The sequence below is a fragment of the Lissotriton helveticus genome, chromosome 12, assembly GCF_964261635.1.
Source record: "Lissotriton helveticus chromosome 12, aLisHel1.1, whole genome shotgun sequence".
In the NCBI taxonomy this organism is placed as follows: domain Eukaryota; kingdom Metazoa; phylum Chordata; class Amphibia; order Caudata; family Salamandridae; genus Lissotriton; species Lissotriton helveticus.
Genome location: NC_136073.1, coordinates 20,706,432 through 20,724,353, shown reverse-complemented (window position 1 = coordinate 20,724,353; position 17,922 = coordinate 20,706,432). Strand labels below are relative to the sequence as shown.

General features: G+C 50.9%; 1 protein-coding gene across 9 annotated transcripts in view; it reads left to right on the top strand.

Annotated features, from left to right (window-relative positions):
• Positions 1-17,922, top strand: part of LOC144798327 (nuclear receptor subfamily 2 group F member 6-like) — a 768,088-nt gene that overhangs the window by 265,525 nt on the left and 484,641 nt on the right. The window lies entirely within an intron of this gene.

Below are 17,922 nucleotides of genomic sequence, written 5' to 3'. Positions count from 1 at the left end.
GCAGTGCTCACTATTCTAGTGATCACTATATATCAGTCCAAACAACCCTTATTGATGATTGGTTTTAAGTCAACCTTATAGACCAGCTATCCTAGTAGCATGGATACGAGCCGTCTAAGGCTAAGACTCTAGAGGGCGTGTTAAGCCAGCTGTTTTACCATCACATTACCCCTTGAACACCCAGTGAAAGGACACCACACAAGTTGTTATGAAAATAAACAGTGTATTTATTTATAACAAGACTACCCTGGCTCTTTATGAGACAGGGAGCTAAGCACACAACAAAACTCTTATAAAAATACTTCAAGTCGCACAATTTACACAAATGCCCGAGGGGCACGAAAAACCATATACTACAAAAGTGGAATGCGAATTACTAGCAGGTAAGTAACGATTCTCAGAGGCTTTGGGATCGCTAGGGCTGGACTACTGAACCTTTAGATTACTAGCAGGAGGCCTAGGGAACTCGGGTGCAGAGTGTGCACTCTCACGCGGGATGCGGGACAAAGTCTATGGAAACTAGAATTCACAAAGTCAGTGTTCTCGGGCGAACCCGACTAGGTAGGTCAAAAACGAAAGTGGATCTGGACCCTTGGATAGTGAGGCTATGCTGAGGCACCAAAATGCCGAAGTTACCTAGCCCAGGGGCTGCAGCTGCATAGGTCTGAAAAGACGTCGGGATTCTTCGTTGACGAACCAGGAGCCTGAAGGAAAGGAGTTGCTGGCAGGCGACCAGTGAAGATTGTTCGGGTGATCCAAGCCTGGATCGAAGATAGATGACACCTGAAAGCAGAGGGGACCAAGTTCGTGACTACTAGCCAGTAGTCAGGTGGCACCAGGAGGGCACCGGATGGTAGTCACCTCGACTAGGTGAGTGGGCGACGCTGGGCTCTGTAGTCTCACGGACCAGGAGGCGTTGTCGGCGACCAGGATGGAAGTACGAGCTGTCCCACGATGGATGATGCTCTCGACGTCGCTGGACCCAGGATTGGGGCAACAAGTCTTGGCAAATTCAAGCCCACGCGGTGGACCTAAAATGGCGTCTGGGGTGGACCAGGAGGGTCCGGGGTGCTCCTCTCTTGGAAGGGAGCAAGGGCCAGTCTGGAGCAACCAGACCAGCAACAGTGATGTCGTCGGGCGTCGTTAAGAAGGCCACAAGCCAGCGGGCTAGTAGCCAAACAACGCGGTGAGCAGCAAAAAGCAGAAGGGCCCCACGCAGATCGTGGAGATGCTGGGAGGCTGAACTTCGGTGCTGGGGCTGCTCAGGGTTGGGGCTTCTCGGACCCCAAGCACTCACCAGAGGATCCCTCGGCGGTCGTGCTGGAAAGAAGTCGTGCAGTCTTGAAGATGGCCGGTCCCTCGAGGTCTCGTCGCACCCACGGTTCTCAGCTTGGCTGTAGAGGTGGGTAGAGGTCAGAGTTGCCAGGGAAGCCGGTTCTCGTCGAGCTGGGCAGTCAGATTCCGGAGGAAGGACTTGCAGCAGACCGCAGTGTTCTTAGGATGGTGCCTGCGGATGCAGGGTGACTACTCCTTAGTCACAAGGGAGAATCTTGAAGAAGAAATCTTGATGTCCTTTCGTAGAAAGTCGTGTCTTGATTCCAAAGATGATCTATTTGGAAGGGGGCCTGCTCCTACCGTTTATCTTGGAAAAGGGGGCTGGCACGCGACTAAGTCCTGCCCTATGGGTGGGACCAGGAGGGGGGTGGTTACACCCCTCTCCTTTGGCGGGCTTTCCCCAGCTCAGGGGCTGGTGTGCCCCTGGAACTGGTTCAAGCCGGCCTATGCACAGTGAGCACCGGGGTGCCACTTGCAGTCACCTTCCTCTGTAGCCCTGCCTACCTGGAATACACAAAACCCTGTCTGGGACGGTGCTGGCACCGCCCCTGGCAGGAAACCCTTTGTCCTTGCCTCCTGCTCTGGAGGACTCCCAGCAGCAGGAGGGCAGACTTGTGTCTCGGTGGCAGCATCCATTTTGTGGATGCTAAGGCTCTGTCTGACTTTAACCGGGGTTACAGGTTACATCCATGTCGTGTCCCTCTAGAAGGGTGGAATGCTAACCCCGTCGCCAGAATTGGCGAGGGGTTAGTATTCCAATTCGTATGACACCTTACTCGACATGTTTTGATAAAGCGATACCAGAGTTGGCATATAACCGCGAGGATTATAATGCACTTAAGAGTATATGGTATGCGATATCATGGAAACGGCTAAGGGATGGATCCCAAAAGCCGCAGACAGGCTCAGCTCATGCCAGAGCACTATCTCACACGATTCCAAGCACTCTGCCTTCAGGATTGTCAAGGCCTGCCATAGGAGTGACTGATAGGAGATCTGTGTGTCCATTTTAGGGTTAGATATAGGTATACTATATCTAAAGCAAAGGGTGATTACACCACCTTGCCCCAGCTGTCGTGCAGCCAGTTGTGTCAGATTTGGATGGCCAGCCAGGGGTGGCATAATACATGCTGCAGCCCCTGGTAGGCCCTGGGTACACCTATGCCCTGGGTACCTAAGGTACACTGTACAGGGACTGATAAGGTGACTCAGTATCCAATTAGATATGTACCTAAGGTACATGGAATCCATTTTACAGAGAGAGCAGTAGGCCTGGGGTCCTGAATAGCAGGGCCCCAGGTCAACTAAGTCAGAAAACCAGCAAAACACCAGGCAAAAAGTTGGGGGCAACCATAGTCAGGGATCTACCTTCCTACATAACCCCCCCCCCCAAACGAAAGGAGATAAGGCTATCCTTGCCAGGTAAGCCTATATTGCCTGAGTGGCCATATAAGGAAGTACCAGCACTGGCATGGTTACCCCCTATCTCATGGTCCACTAAGCAATCCCTCACCCTAAGGGTATCTGAGGGTCTCCACCATAGGGAATCTCTACCTGTGGTGTGTTTTGGCAAAGGAAAAGGCTGGTGCTGAAATGGAGTACTGAAGTGAGGCTCCACTAATTTTGGGCTCAGCTTCCTCCAATCATTTTCCACCATAGAGGCCTTTCTTTCCAAGACTGAGTTGTTTTGGGCTCTCAGGGTCAACCTCTGGCTACCCACAGCTGGAGGTTGGGTCCCTCTGTTTGGCTTACTGGAGGGACAGGTCAGGTTTGGGGCCCTCAGGTCCCAGGTTTGGCTGTGCCCAACAGTGTCCATCTGTGGGAGGTCCCTAACTAAATTTAAGGGGGATCCCTCAGGAGTTGATTTTATTTTCACTTGGCTAGGACTACTAGCTTCAGTGCCCTTAATCTGCTGATTGGGGAATTATTTTGGACAGGGGGCCCTTTGGGGTCCAACACTGGCCTCCCTGACCTCTACAGCCCTGGGCTGACTGAGGCAGGGTAGAGAGGGGCAGGTTACCTGCTCCAGACTGGGTCCCACCTTGGAAGGGTCCACTGACATCAGGGGTTCTGCCAGGCTAGGCCTGACTACCTCTGTGGCAGTTTCTTCACAAGGGGTCAGATCAGTTCCCTGAGGAGGCTGACCCTTTCCTAAAGTCTGGTGGGAGGGAGATTTCTCTTCCTCCTCAATGCTCTCTGTCTGAGTGGAGTGATCCATAGTTTCAGGCTTCACAACACTATCATCTGTCTGAGTTTGAGCTGTGGCCATCACAACTCTCCCAACCTTTTCAGGAGGGGGCTCAGTTTGGGTGTGGGCTGTGACCATCACAGCCTTTACAACCTGTTCTGGGAAGGAAGTTGTCTGAGATTGGGCTGTGACTGGCACAGCCCTCCTGACCTGTTCAGGGAGGACATCTTGGACTGGGGCTGTGGCTATCACTGCCCCACTAACCTTACCATGGAAGTTTACCATTTTAGAATGGGTTTCTTGCTCTACTTCAGCCCAGGCTGAGAGCTCTAAATCATTCCCCAGTAGGCAATCTACAGGCAAGTTTGGTGACACTGCCACTCTCTTGTGGCCAGTGACACCTCCCCAGCTGAGATTGACCACTGCCATGGGATGATCTCTCTGTACTCCATCAATATTGGTCACCTGGTATGTGGCACCAGGTAAAAGTTGCCTTGAGGGGACTAGACTCTCAGTCACCATAGTGATGCTAGCCCCTGTATCTCTATAGGCCTCAACTTTTATACCATTGATGAGGGGCTCCTGTCTGTACTTGCCCAAAGTGTTGGGACAAGTTGTGAAGTTGGCAAACCCCATGCCAGTCTCACAGACAAGAGTATCTAAGTTTGGGGACCTGGTTAGGCCAGAGTCCCCAGGAACTCCCAAAGTAAATGCACCCAAATTCTTGGGGGCACTCCCACCACCTGGGGGATTACTACTAGTAGTAACAGGAGGTTTGGGGATGTTACTTGGGGGTATGTTCTCCTTATTGTTATTCTTTGGGCAACTGCTGTCAGTTTTCAAATGACCCACCTGTTTACAGGGATAACAATAAGGTTTCTTCTGGTTATTAGAAGGATTCTGGGACCCACCCCCCTCAGAGGATTTTTGGGGCCCTGATGTGGTTTGATCTGGAGATTTATTCCCACCCTTCTCTTGAGGCTTGGTTGATTCCTTTTTCTGGTCACTACCTTGGTTCTTGGGCCTAATCCTGGTTCTGACCCATTTGTCTGCCCTCTTACCCAATTCTTGTGGAGAGGTCAGATCAGAGTCTACCAGGTGCTGGTGTAATAACTGGTTCTGACAATTATTTAAGACTTACTCTCTCATAATAAGATTATATAATCCTGTGAAGTCAGTAACCTTGCTACCCAGTAGCCAGCCTTCCAAAGCCTTAGTGGCACAATCAACAAAGTCAGACCAGTCCTGAGACTGAGTTTTCTGGGTGTCTCTGAACAGCAACCTGTACTGCTCAGTGGTTAAGCCAAACCCATCAACCAGTGCATTTTTCAGGACTTGGTAATTATTAGCATCCTCAACTCTAGTAGTGAGGAGCTTATCTCTACCTTTGCCATCAAAGGAGAGCCACAGTATAGCTGCCCACTGACTCTGGGGAATGCACTGCACAGTGCAGGCCCTCTCCAAAGCAGCCATCCATTTCTGGATGTCATCCCCTTGCTTAAAGGGGGGCACTATCTTAGTCAGGTGTTTAGTATCTAAACCCTTCTCTCTATCTCTTGGGAGATTGCTACCACCAGTGGGAGCTAACCCACTCATCTGCTGCTCTCTAGCAAAGGCAAGCTTCTCTTTGGCCAGGGCAAGTTCTTCCCTTTCAATCCTCAGAGTAGCCTGTCTCATCCTAGCTTCATGCTCCATTCTCTGAGGGGAAGTCAATCTCCTCTGGGGAGAGTTCCTTCTCCTCTGAGAAGAGGCATTAGAGTGCAGAGATCTATTGGAGTCCCTAGAAAGAGATATATCTCTCCTAACTCCAAGGTTAGGCCTACTTAGGGTCAGTACTGGGGGTCCCCCAGATCCTAGCCCAAGCAAGTCTAAGTTGGCCCTAGTTAGCCTTCTGACTACCTCAAGACCTTTGTCTACCTCGTCCCCAGAGAGTTCCTCTTGATCCTCCTCCTCAACTGCATTGGCAGTGTTGGGGAGGTCTGGATCCCCAGAGGTACCCTCTAAGGCTGGCATATTCCCATCTAGCTGAGAAATCTTTCTCGCATCATAAGTCTCTAAGAGACTGTAGGAAGGTAGATCCCTGACTATGGTTGCCCCCAACTTTTTGCCTGGTGTTTTGCTGGTTTTCTGACTTAGTTGACCTGGGACCCTGCTATTCAGGGCCCCAGGCCTACTGCTCTCCCTGTAAAATGGATTCCATGTACCTTAGGTACATATCTAAATTGGATACTGAGTCACCTTATCAGTCCCTGTACAGTGTACCTTAGGTACCCAGGGCATAGGTGTACCCAGGGCCTACCAGGGGCTGCAGCATGTATTATGCCACCCCTGGCTGGCCATCCAAATCTGACACAACTGGCTGCTTGACAGCTGGGGCAAGGTGGTGTACTCACCCCTTGCTTTAGATATAGTATACCTATATCTAACCCTAAAATGGACACACAGATCTCCTATCAGTCACTCCTATGGCAGGCCTTAACAATCCTGAAGGCAGAGTGCTTGGAATCGTGTGAGATGGTGCTCTGGCATGAGCTGAGCCTGTCTGCGGCTTTCGGGATCCATCCCTTAGCCGTTTCCATGATATCGCATACCATATACTCTTAAGTGCATTATAATCCTCGCGGTTATATGCCAACTCTGGTATCGCTTTATCAAAACATGTCGAGTAAGGTGTCATACGAATTGGAATACTAACCCCTCGCCAATTCTGGCGACGGGGTTAGCATTCCACCCTTCTAGAGGGACACGACATGCATGTAACCTATAACCCGGTTAAAAGTCAGACAGAGCCTTAGCATCCACAAAATGGATGCTGCCACCGAGACACAAGTCTGCCCTCCTGCTGCTGGGAGTCCTCCCAGAGCAGGAGATAAGGACAAAGGGTTTCCTGCCAGGGGCGGTGCCAGCACCGTCCCAGACAGGGTTTTGTGTATTGTAGGTAGGCAGGGCTTTAGAGGAAGGTGACTGCACGTGGCACCCCGGTGCTCACTGTGCATAGGCTGGCTTAAACCAGTTCCAGGGACACTCCAGACCCTGTGCTGGGGAAAAGCCCGCCAAGGAAGTGGGTGTAACCACCCCCCTCCTGGTCCCACCCCTAGGGCAGGACTTAGTTGCGTGCCAGCCCCTTTTTACAGGATAAAGGTAGGAACTGGCCCCCTTCCAAAACAGATCATCTTTGAATCCTGAAACTACTTTCCACGAAAGGAACTCAAGACTTCTTCCTAAGATTTCTCCCTTGTGACTAAGGAGTAGTCACCCTGCATCCGCAGGCACCATCTTAAGAACACTGCGGTCTGCTGCAAGTCTCTCCTCCGGATCAAGACTGCCCAGCTCGACGAGAACCGGCTTCCCTGGCACCTCTGACCTCTACCTACATCATCAGTCACGCTGAGATTCGTGGGTGTTACGAGACCTCGAGGGACCGGCCATCTTCAAGACTGCACGACTTCTGCACAGCAAGCCCGCCGAGTAATTTCCTGGTGAGTGCTTTGGGGTCCGAGAAGCCCCGACCCTGAGCAGCTCCAGCACCGAAGTGCAGCCTCCCAGCATCTCCACGATCTGCGTGGGGCCCTTCTGCTTTTTGCTGCTCACCGCGTTGTTTGGCTACTAGCCCGCTGGCTTGTGGCCTTCTGAACGACGCCCGACGACATCACTGCTGCTGGTCTGGTTGCTCCAGACTGGCCCTTGCTTCCCTCCATCGGAGAAGTACCCTGGACCCTCCTGGTCCGGCTAAGACGCCATTTTAGGTTCACCGCGTGGGCCTTGCATTTGCCAAGACTTGTTGCCCAATCCTGGGTCCAGCGACGTCGACAGCAAGAACCTTCGTGGGACAGCTCGCACTTCCATCCTGGTCGCCGACAACGCCTCCTGGTCCGAGAGACTGCAGAGCCCAGCAGCGCCCACTCACCTGACTGCGGTGACTTCGCCCGGTGCCATCCTGGTGCCCACTTAATCACTGGCTAGTGATTCAAGAACTTGGTCCCCTCTGCTTTCAGGTTTTCTTCGTCCTTGATCCAGGCTTGGATCCATCGAACTTTTCTTCACTGGTCGCCTGCCAGCAACTTCCTTCTTCCAGGCTCCTGGTCCGGCAACGAGATTCCCGACGTCTTTTCAGACCTATGCAGCTGCAGCCCCTGGGCTAGGTAACTTCGGCACTTCGGTGTCCCAGCATAGCCTCACTATCCAAGGGTCAGGATCCACTGTCGTTTTCTTCCTACCAGGTCGGGTTCGCCCGTGAACACTAACTTTGCCTTTACTAGCTCCCATAGACTTTGTCCCGCATCCCGCGTGAGAGTGCACACTCTGCACCCGAGTCCCCTAGGTCTCCTAGAAGTAATCTAACGAGTCTATAGTCAAGTCCTAGCGATTCCAAAGCCTATTAGTACTGTACTTACTTGCTAGTAATTTCGCATTCCACTTTTAAAGTATATGGTTTTTCGTGCCCCTCGGGCATTTGTGTATAACGTGCTAACTTAAGTATTTTCGTAAGAGTTTTGTTGTGTGCCTAGCACCCTGTCCTCATAAAGAGTACAGGGTTGTTGTGATTCTAATAAATACACTGTTTATTTTCATAACACTTGTGTGGTGTCCTTTCACTGGGTGTTCAAGGGGTAATGTGATGGTAAAACAGCTGGCTTAACACGCCCTCTAGAGTCTTAGCCTTAGACTGCTCGTATCCATGCTACTAGGATAGCTGGTCTATAAGGTTGACTTACAACCAATCATCAATAAGGGTTGTTTGGACTGATATATAGTGATCACTAGAATAGTGAACACTGCACATCAGGCCAACTTCTCACATTGGTGAGCAGCGGTTGGGATTTGAGCTTGCTGTTGTTTTACCACACATATCCTAAGAATATCTTGTGAAAGATCACATAAGTACTAAAGGTACATATAACTTAGCTTAGAATACTCTGAGTTCTACTGAACCAGCTGTTGTAGCTCCTAGGGCCTAGCACACCCTAAACTACAACTCTAGCAAGGGATCAGTAGGCAAACACATAGTGTAGGTAAGTGCACCACTTACACCTCACTAGAAAAGCATGTCTACCCAGGGAGAATCTACTGAGACTCCCCTGGTCAGTGTTGACCCTCCACAGGTCACTTCAAGATATGCAGCTCTCAGTTTCCAGGAGATGAGACAGATCTGTGTCTCCAGAAAACTGAAGCAGGGGTCTAACCCCACCATTCCCTTTCTGATAGGTCTCTTAGAGACATATGATGCCAGAAAGCTTTCTCAGTTACATGAGAACATGCCAGCCTTAGAGGGAACCTCTGGGGATCCAGACCTCCCCAACACTGCTACTGCAGTTGAGGAGGAGGAGGATCAGGAGGAACTCTCTGGGGATGAGGTAGACAAAGGTCTTGAGGTAGTCAGAAGGCTAACCAGGGCCAACTTAGACTTACTTGGGCTAGGATCTGGGGGACCCCCAGTACTAACCCGAAGTGGGCCTAACCTTGGAGTTAGGAGAGATAGATCTCTTTCTAGGGACTCCAATAGATCTCTGCACTCTAATGCCTCTTCTCAGGGGAGAAGGAATCCTCCACAGAGGAGATTTACTTCCCCTCAGAGAAGGGAGCATGAAGCTAGGATGAGACAAGCTGAACTGAGGATTGAAAGGGAAGAAATTGCCCTGGCCAAAGAGAAGCTTGCCCTGGCAAGAGAGCAGCAGATGAGTGGGTTAGCTCCCACTGGTGGCAGCAATCTCCCAAGAGATAGAGAGAAGGGTTTAGATACTAAACACCTGACTAAAATAGTGCCCCCCTTTAAGCAAGGGGATGATATCCAGAAATGGATGGCTGCTTTGGAGAGGGCCTGCACTGTGCAGTGCATTCCCCAGAGTCAGTGGGCAGCTATACTGTGGCTCTCCTTTGATGGCAAAGGTAGAGATAAGCTCCTCACTACAAGAGTGGAGGATGCTAATGATTACCAGGTCCTGAAAAATGCACTGATTGATGGGTTTGGCTTAACCACTGAGCAGTACAGGTTGCTGTTCAGAGACACCCAGAAAAATCAGTCTCAGGACTGGTCTGACTTTGTTGATTGTGCCACTAAGGCTTTGGAAGGCTGGCTACTGGGTAGCAAGGTTACTGACTTCACAGGATTGTATAATCTTATTATGAGAGAGCAAGTCTTAAATAATTGTCAGAACCAGTTATTACACCAGCACCTGGTAGACTCTGATCTGACCTCTCCACAAGAATTGGGTAAGAGGGCAGACAAATGGGTCAGAACCAGGATTAGGCCCAAGAACCAAGGTGGTGACCAGAAAAAGGAATCAACCAAGCCTCAAGAGAAGGGTGGGAATAAATCTACAGATCAAACCACATCAGGGCCCCAAAAATCCTCTGAGGGGGGTGGGTCCCAGAATCCTTCCAACAACCAGAAGAAACCTTATTGTTATCCCTGTAAACAGGTGGGTCATTTAAAGACTGACAGCAGTTGCCCAAAGAATAACAATAAGGAAAACATACCCCCAAGTAACATTCCCAAACCTCCTGTTACTACTAGTAGTAATCCCCCAGGTGGTGGGAGTGCCCCCAAGAATTTGGGTGCATTTACTTTGGGAGTTCCTGGGGACTCTGGCCTAACCAGGTCCCCAAACTTAGATACTCTTGTCTGTGAGACTGGCATGGGGTTTGCCAACTTCACAACTTGTCCCAACACTTTGGACAAGTACAGACAGGAGCCCCTCATCAATGGAATGAAAGTTGAGGCCTATAGAGATACAGGGGCTAGCATCACCATGGTGACTGAGAGTCTAGTCCCCTCAAGGCAACTTTTACCTGGTGCCACATACCAGGTGGTAAACATTGATGGAGTGAAGAAAACTCATCCCATGGCAGTAGTAAATCTCAGCTGGGGAAGTGTCACTGGCCCCAAGAGAGTGGCAGTGTCAACCAACTTGCCTGTAGATTGCCTACTGGGGAATGATTTAGAGACCTCAGCCTGGGCTGAGGTAGAGCAAGAAACCCATTCTAGAATGGTAAACCCCCATGGTAAGGTTAGTGGGGCAGTGTTAGTCACAGCCCCAGTCCAAGATGTCCTCCCTGAACAGGTCAGGAGGGTTGTGCCAGTCACAACCCAATCTCAGACAACTTCCTTCCCAGAACAGGTTGTCACGGCTGTCATTGTAACAGCCCACACCCAAACTGAGCCCCCTCCTGAAAAGGTTGGGAGAGTTGTGATGGCCACAGCTCAAACTCAGACAGATAATAGTGTTGTGAAGCCTGAAACTATGGATCACTCCACTCAGACAGAGAGCATTGAGGAGGAAGAGAAATCTCCCTCCCACCAGACTTTAGGAAAGGATCAGCCTCCTCAGGGAGCTGATCTGACCCCTTGTGAAGGAACTGCCCCAGAGGTAGTCAGGCCTAGCCTGGCAGAGCCTCTGATGTCAGTGGACCCTTCCAAGGTGGGACCCAGTCTGGAGCCGGTAACCTGCCCCTCTCTACCCTGCCTCAGTCAGCCCAGGGCTGTAGAGGTCAGGGAGGCCAGTGGTGGACCCCAAAGGACCCCTGTCCAAAAGAATTCCCCAATCAGCAGATTAAGGGCACTGAAGCTAGTAATCCTAGCCAAGTGAAAATAAAACCAACTCCTGAGGGATCCCCCTTAAATTTAGTTAGGGACCTCCCACAGATGGACACTGTTGGGCACAGCCAAACCTGGGACCTGAGGGCCCCAAACCTGACCTGTCCCTCCAGTAAGCCAAACAGAGGGACCCAACCTCCAGCTGTAGGTAGCCAGAGGTTGACCCTGAGAGCCCAAAACAACTCAGTCTTGGAAAGAAAGGCCTCTATGGTGGGAAATGATTGGAGGAAGCTGAGCCCAAAATTAGTGGAGCCTCACTTCAGTACTCCATTTCAGCACCAGCCTTTTACTTTGCCAAAACACACCACAGGTAGAGATTCCCTATGGTGGAGACCCTCAGACACCCTTAGGGTGAGGGATTGCTTAGTGGACCATGAGATGGGGGGTAACCATGCCAGTGCTGGTACTTCCTTATATGGCCACTCAGGCAATATAGGCTTACCTGGCAAGGCTAGCCTTATCTCCTTTCGTTTGGGGGGGGGTTATGTAGGAAGGTAGATCCCTGACTATGGTTGCCCCCAACTTTTTGCCTGGTGTTTTGCTGGTTTTCTGACTTAGTTGACCTGGGACCCTGCTATTCAGGGCCCCAGGCCTACTGCTCTCCCTGTAAAATGGATTCCATGTACCTTAGGTACATATCTAAATTGGATACTGAGTCACCTTATCAGTCCCTGTACAGTGTACCTTAGGTACCCAGGGCATAGGTGTACCCAGGGCCTACCAGGGGCTGCAGCATGTATTATGCCACCCCTGGCTGGCCATCCAAATCTGACACAACTGGCTGCTTGACAGCTGGGGCAAGGTGGTGTACTCACCCCTTGCTTTAGATATAGTATACCTATATCTAACCCTAAAATGGACACACAGATCTCCTATCAGTCACTCCTATGGCAGGCCTTAACAATCCTGAAGGCAGAGTGCTTGGAATCGTGTGAGATGGTGCTCTGGCATGAGCTGAGCCTGTCTGCGGCTTTCGGGATCCATCCCTTAGCCGTTTCCATGATATCGCATACCATATACTCTTAAGTGCATTATAATCCTTGCGGTTATATGCCAACTCTGGTATCGCTTTATCAAAACATGTCGAGTAAGGTGTCATACGAATTGGAATACTAACCCCTCGCCAATTCTGGCGACGGGGTTAGCATTCCACCCTTCTAGAGGGACACGACATGCATGTAACCTATAACCCGGTTAAAAGTCAGACAGAGCCTTAGCATCCACAAAATGGATGCTGCCACCGAGACACAAGTCTGCCCTCCTGCTGCTGGGAGTCCTCCCAGAGCAGGAGATAAGGACAAAGGGTTTCCTGCCAGGGGCGGTGCCAGCACCGTCCCAGACAGGGTTTTGTGTATTGTAGGTAGGCAGGGCTTTAGAGGAAGGTGACTGCACGTGGCACCCCGGTGCTCACTGTGCATAGGCTGGCTTAAACCAGTTCCAGGGACACTCCAGACCCTGTGCTGGGGAAAAGCCCGCCAAGGAAGTGGGTGTAACCACCCCCCTCCTGGTCCCACCCCTAGGGCAGGACTTAGTCGCGTGCCAGCCCCTTTTTACAGGATAAAGGTAGGAACTGGCCCCCTTCCAAAACAGATCATCTTTGAATCCTGAAACTACTTTCCACGAAAGGAACTCAAGACTTCTTCCTAAGATTTCTCCCTTGTGACTAAGGAGTAGTCACCCTGCATCCGCAGGCACCATCTTAAGAACACTGCGGTCTGCTGCAAGTCTCTCCTCCGGATCAAGACTGCCCAGCTCGACGAGAACCGGCTTCCCTGGCACCTCTGACCTCTACCTACATCATCAGTCACGCTGAGATTCGTGGGTGTGACGAGACCTCGAGGGACCGGCCATCTTCAAGACTGCACGACTTCTGCACAGCAAGCCCGCCGAGTAATTTCCTGGTGAGTGCTTTGGGGTCCGAGAAGCCCCGACCCTGAGCAGCTCCAGCACCGACGTGCAGCCTCCCAGCATCTCCACGATCTGCGTGGGGCCCTTCTGCTTTTTGCTGCTCACCGCGTTGTTTGGCTACTAGCCCGCTGGCTTGTGGCCTTCTGAACGACGCCCGACGACATCACTGCTGCTGGTCTGGTTGCTCCAGACTGGCCCTTGCTTCCCTCCATCGGAGAAGTACCCTGGACCCTCCTGGTCCGGCTAAGACGCCATTTTAGGTCCACCGCGTGGGCCTTGCATTTGCCAAGACTTGTTGCCCAATCCTGGGTCCAGCGACGTCGACAGCAAGAACCTTCGTGGGACAGCTCGCACCTCCATCCTGGTCGCCGACAACGCCTCCTGGTCCGAGAGACTGCAGAGCCCAGCAGCCCCCACTCACCTGACTGCGGTGACTTCGCCCGGTGCCATCCTGGTGCCCACTTAATCACTGGCTAGTGATTCAAGAACTTGGTCCCCTCTGCTTTCAGGTTTTCTTCGTCCTTGATCCAGGCTTGGATCCATCGAACTTTTCTTCACTGGTCGCCTGCCAGCAACTTCCTTCTTCCAGGCTCCTGGTCCGGCAACGAGATTCCCGACGTATTTTCAGACCTATGCAGCTGCAGCCCCTGGGCTAGGTAACTTCGGCACTTCGGTGTCCCAGCATAGCCTCACTATCCAAGGGTCAGGATCCACTGTCGTTTTCTTCCTACCAGGTCGGGTTCGCCCGTGAACACTAACTTTGCCTTTACTAGCTCCCATAGACTTTGTCCCGCATCCCGCGTGAGAGTGCACACTCTGCACCCGAGTCCCCTAGGTCTCCTAGAAGTAATCTAACGAGTCTATAGTCAAGTCCTAGCGATTCCAAAGCCTATTAGTACTGTACTTACTTGCTAGTAATTTCGCATTCCACTTTTAAAGTATATGGTTTTTCGTGCCCCTCGGGCATTTGTGTATAACGTGCTAACTTAAGTATTTTCGTAAGAGTTTTGTTGTGTGCCTAGCACCCTGTCCTCATAAAGAGTACAGGGTTGTTGTGATTCTAATAAATACACTGTTTATTTTCATAACACTTGTGTGGTGTCCTTTCACTGGGTGTTCAAGGGGTAATGTGATGGTAAAACAGCTGGCTTAACACGCCCTCTAGAGTCTTAGCCTTAGACTGCTCGTATCCATGCTACTAGGATAGCTGGTCTATAAGGTTGACTTACAACCAATCATCAATAAGGGTTGTTTGGACTGATATATAGTGATCACTAGAATAGTGAACACTGCACATCAGGCCAACTTCTCACAGAGACCTATTAAAAAGGGAATGGTGGGGTTAGACCCCTGTTTCAGTTTCCTGGAGGTACACACTTGTCTCATCTCCTGGAAACTGAGAGCTGCATATCTTGATTTGACCTGTGGAGGGTCAATATCCACAAGGGGAGTCTCAGTAGATTCTCCTTGGGTAGACATGCTTTTCTAGTGAGGTGTAAGTGGTGCACTTACCTACACTATATGTTTGCTGTGAGAAGTTGGCCTGATGTGCAGTGCTCACTATTCTAGTGATCACTATATATCAGTCCAAACAACCCTTATTGATGATTGGTTGTAAGTCAACCTTATAGACCAGCTATCCTAGTAGCATGGATACGAGCAGTCTAAGGCTAAGACTCTAGAGGGCGTGTTAAGCCAGCTGTTTTACCATCACATTACCCCTTGAACACCCAGTGAAAGGACACCACACAAGTGTTATGAAAATAAACAATGTATTTATTAGAATCACAACAACCCTGTACTCTTTATGAGGACAGGGTGCTAGGCACACAACAAAACTCTTACGAAAATACTTTTAAGTTAGCACGTTACACAAATGCCCGAGGGGCACGAAAAACCATATACACTAAAAGTGGAATGCGAATTACTAGCAGGTAAGTAACAGTTCTAATAGGCTTTGGAATCGCTAGGACTGGACTAGGGAATCGTTAGATTACTACTAGGAGGCCCAGGGGACTCGGGTGCAGAGTGTGCACTCTCACGCGGGATGCGGGACAAAGTCTATGGAGGCTAGTAAAGGCAAAGTTAGTGTTCACGGGCGAACCCGACCTGGTGGGAAGAAAACGACAGTGGATCCTGACCCTTGGATAGTGAGGCTATGCTGGGACACCGGAGTGCCGAAGTTACCTAGCCCAGGGGCTGCAGCTGCATAGGTCTGAAAAGACGTCGGGGATCTCGTTGCCGGACCAGGAGCCTGGAAGGAAGAAGTTGCTGGCAGGCGACCAGTGAAGGAAAGTTCGATGGATCCAAGCCTGGATCAAGGAAGAAGAAACCTGAAAGCAGAGGGGACCAAGTTCTTGAATCACTAGCCAGTGATTAAGTGGGCACCAGGATGGCACCGGGCGAAGTCACCGCAGTCAGGTGAGTGGGCACTGCTGGGCTCTGCAGTCTCTCGGACCAGGAGGCGTTGTCGGCGACCAGGATGGAGGTGCGAGCTGTCCCACGAAGGAAGAAGTCGTTGGCGTCGAAGTTACCCAGGATTGGGCAACAAGCCTTGGCTAATTCAAGCCCACGCGGTGGACTCAAAATGGCGTCTTGAGTGGACCAGGAGGGTCCAGGGTGCTCCTCTTCTGGAAGGGAGCAAGGGCCAGTCTGGAGCAACCAGACCAGCAGCAGAAATGTCGTCGGGCGTCGTCAGGAAGGCCACAAGCCAACGGGCTAGTAGCCAAACAACGCGGTGAGCAGCGGAAAGCAGAAGGGCCCCACGCAGATCGTGGAGATGCTGGGGGGCTGCACTTCGGAGCTGGAGCTGCTCAGAGTCGGGGCTTCTCGGACCCCAAAGCACTCACCAGTAGATTACTCGGCGGGCTTGCTGGAAAGAAGTCGTGCAGTCTTGCAGATGGCCGGTCCCTTGAGGTCTCGTCGCACCCACGGTTCTCAGCTGGGCTGTAGAGGTGGGTAGAGGTCAGAGGTGCCAGGGAAGCCGGTTCTCGTCGAGCTGGGCAGTCGGATTCCGGAGGAAGGACTTACAGCAGACCGCAGTGTTCTTAGATGGTGCCTGCGGATGCAGGGTGACTACTCCTTAGTCACAAGGGAGAAATCTTAGGAAGAAGTCTTGAGTTCCTTTCGCAGAAAGTAGTTTCAGGATTCAAAGATGATCTGATTTGGAAGGGGGCCAGTCTCTACCTTTATCCTGTAAAAAGGGGCTGGCACGCGACTAAGTCCTGCCCTATGGGTGGGACTAGGAGGGGGGTGGTTACACCCACTTCCTTGGCGGGCTTTTCCCCAGCACAGGGTCTGGAGTGACCCTGGAACTGGTTTCAGCCAGCCTATGCACAGTGAGCACCGGGGTGCCACGGGCAGTCACCTTCCTCTAAAGCCCTGCCTACCTACAATACACAAAACCCTGTCTGGGACGGTGCTGGCACCGCCCCTGGCAGGAAACCCTTTGTCCTTATCTCCTGCTCTGGGAGGACTCCCAGCAGCAGGAGGGCAGACTTGTGTCTCGGTGGCAGCATCCATTTTGTGGATGCTAAGGCTCTGTCTGACTTTTAACCGGGTTATAGGTTACAGGCATGTCGTGTCCCTCTAGAAGGGTGGAATGCTAACCCCGTCGCCAGAATTGGCGAGGGGTTAGTATTCCAATTCGTATGACACCTTACTCGACATGTTTTGATAAAGCGATACCAGAGTTGGCACATAACCGCAAGGATTATAATGCACTTAAGAGTATATGGTATGCGATATCATGGAAACGGCTAAGGGATAGATCCCGAAAGCCGCAGACAGGCTCAGCTCATGCCAGAGCACCATCTCACACGATTCCACGCACTCTGCCTTCAGGATTGTTAAGGCCTGCCATAGGAGTGACTGATAGGAGATCTGTGTGTCCATTTTAGGGTTAGATATAGGCATACTATATCTAAAGCAAAGGGTGAGTACACCACCTTGCCCCAGCTGTCGTGCAGCCAGTTGTGTCAGTTTTAGTTAGTCAATCCAGGGGTGGCATAATACATGCTTCAGCCCCTGGGAGACTTCTGGGTGCACCTCAGCCCTGGGTACAGGGACTTGGAGAGGGCCCAGTGCCAATTCAGTACCTGAGTACAATTTGGATAGAGAGAACAGCTAGGCTGTGGGTCTGATTAGCAGGCCCACAGCCAGGGAAAGTCGTAAACCAGTGCAGCAAAAAGCAAAAATCTGGGTGATCATAGGATTGCAGACCCTACTCTCCTACATTTGCCTACTGATCCCTTGCTAGAGTTGTAGTTTAGGGTGTGCTAGGCCCTAGGAGCTACAACAGCTGGTTCAGTAGAACTCAGAGTATTCTAAGCTAAGTTATATGTACCTTTAGTACTTATGTGATCTTTCACAAGATATTCTTAGGATATGTGTGGTAAAACAACAGCAAGCTCAAATCCCAACCGCTGCTCACCAATGTGAGAAGTTGGCCTGATGTGCAGTGCTCACTATTCTAGTGATCACTATATATCAGTCCAAACAACCCTTATTGATGATTGGTTGTAAGTCAACCTTATAGACCAGCTATCCTAGTAGCATGGATACGAGCAGTCTAAGGCTAAGACTCTAGAGGGCGTGTTAAGCCAGCTGTTTTACCATCACATTACCCCTTGAACACCCAGTGAAAGGACACCACACAAGTTGTTATGAAAATAAACAGTGTATTTATTTATAACAAGACTACCCTGGCTCTTTATGAGACAGGGAGCTAAGCACACAACAAAACTCTTATAAAAATACTTCAAGTCGCACAATTTACACAAATGCCCGATGGGCACGAAAAACCATATACTACAAAAGTGGAATGCGAATTACTAGCAGGTAAGTAACGATTCTCAGAGGCTTTGGGATCGCTAGGGCTGGACTACTGAACCTTTAG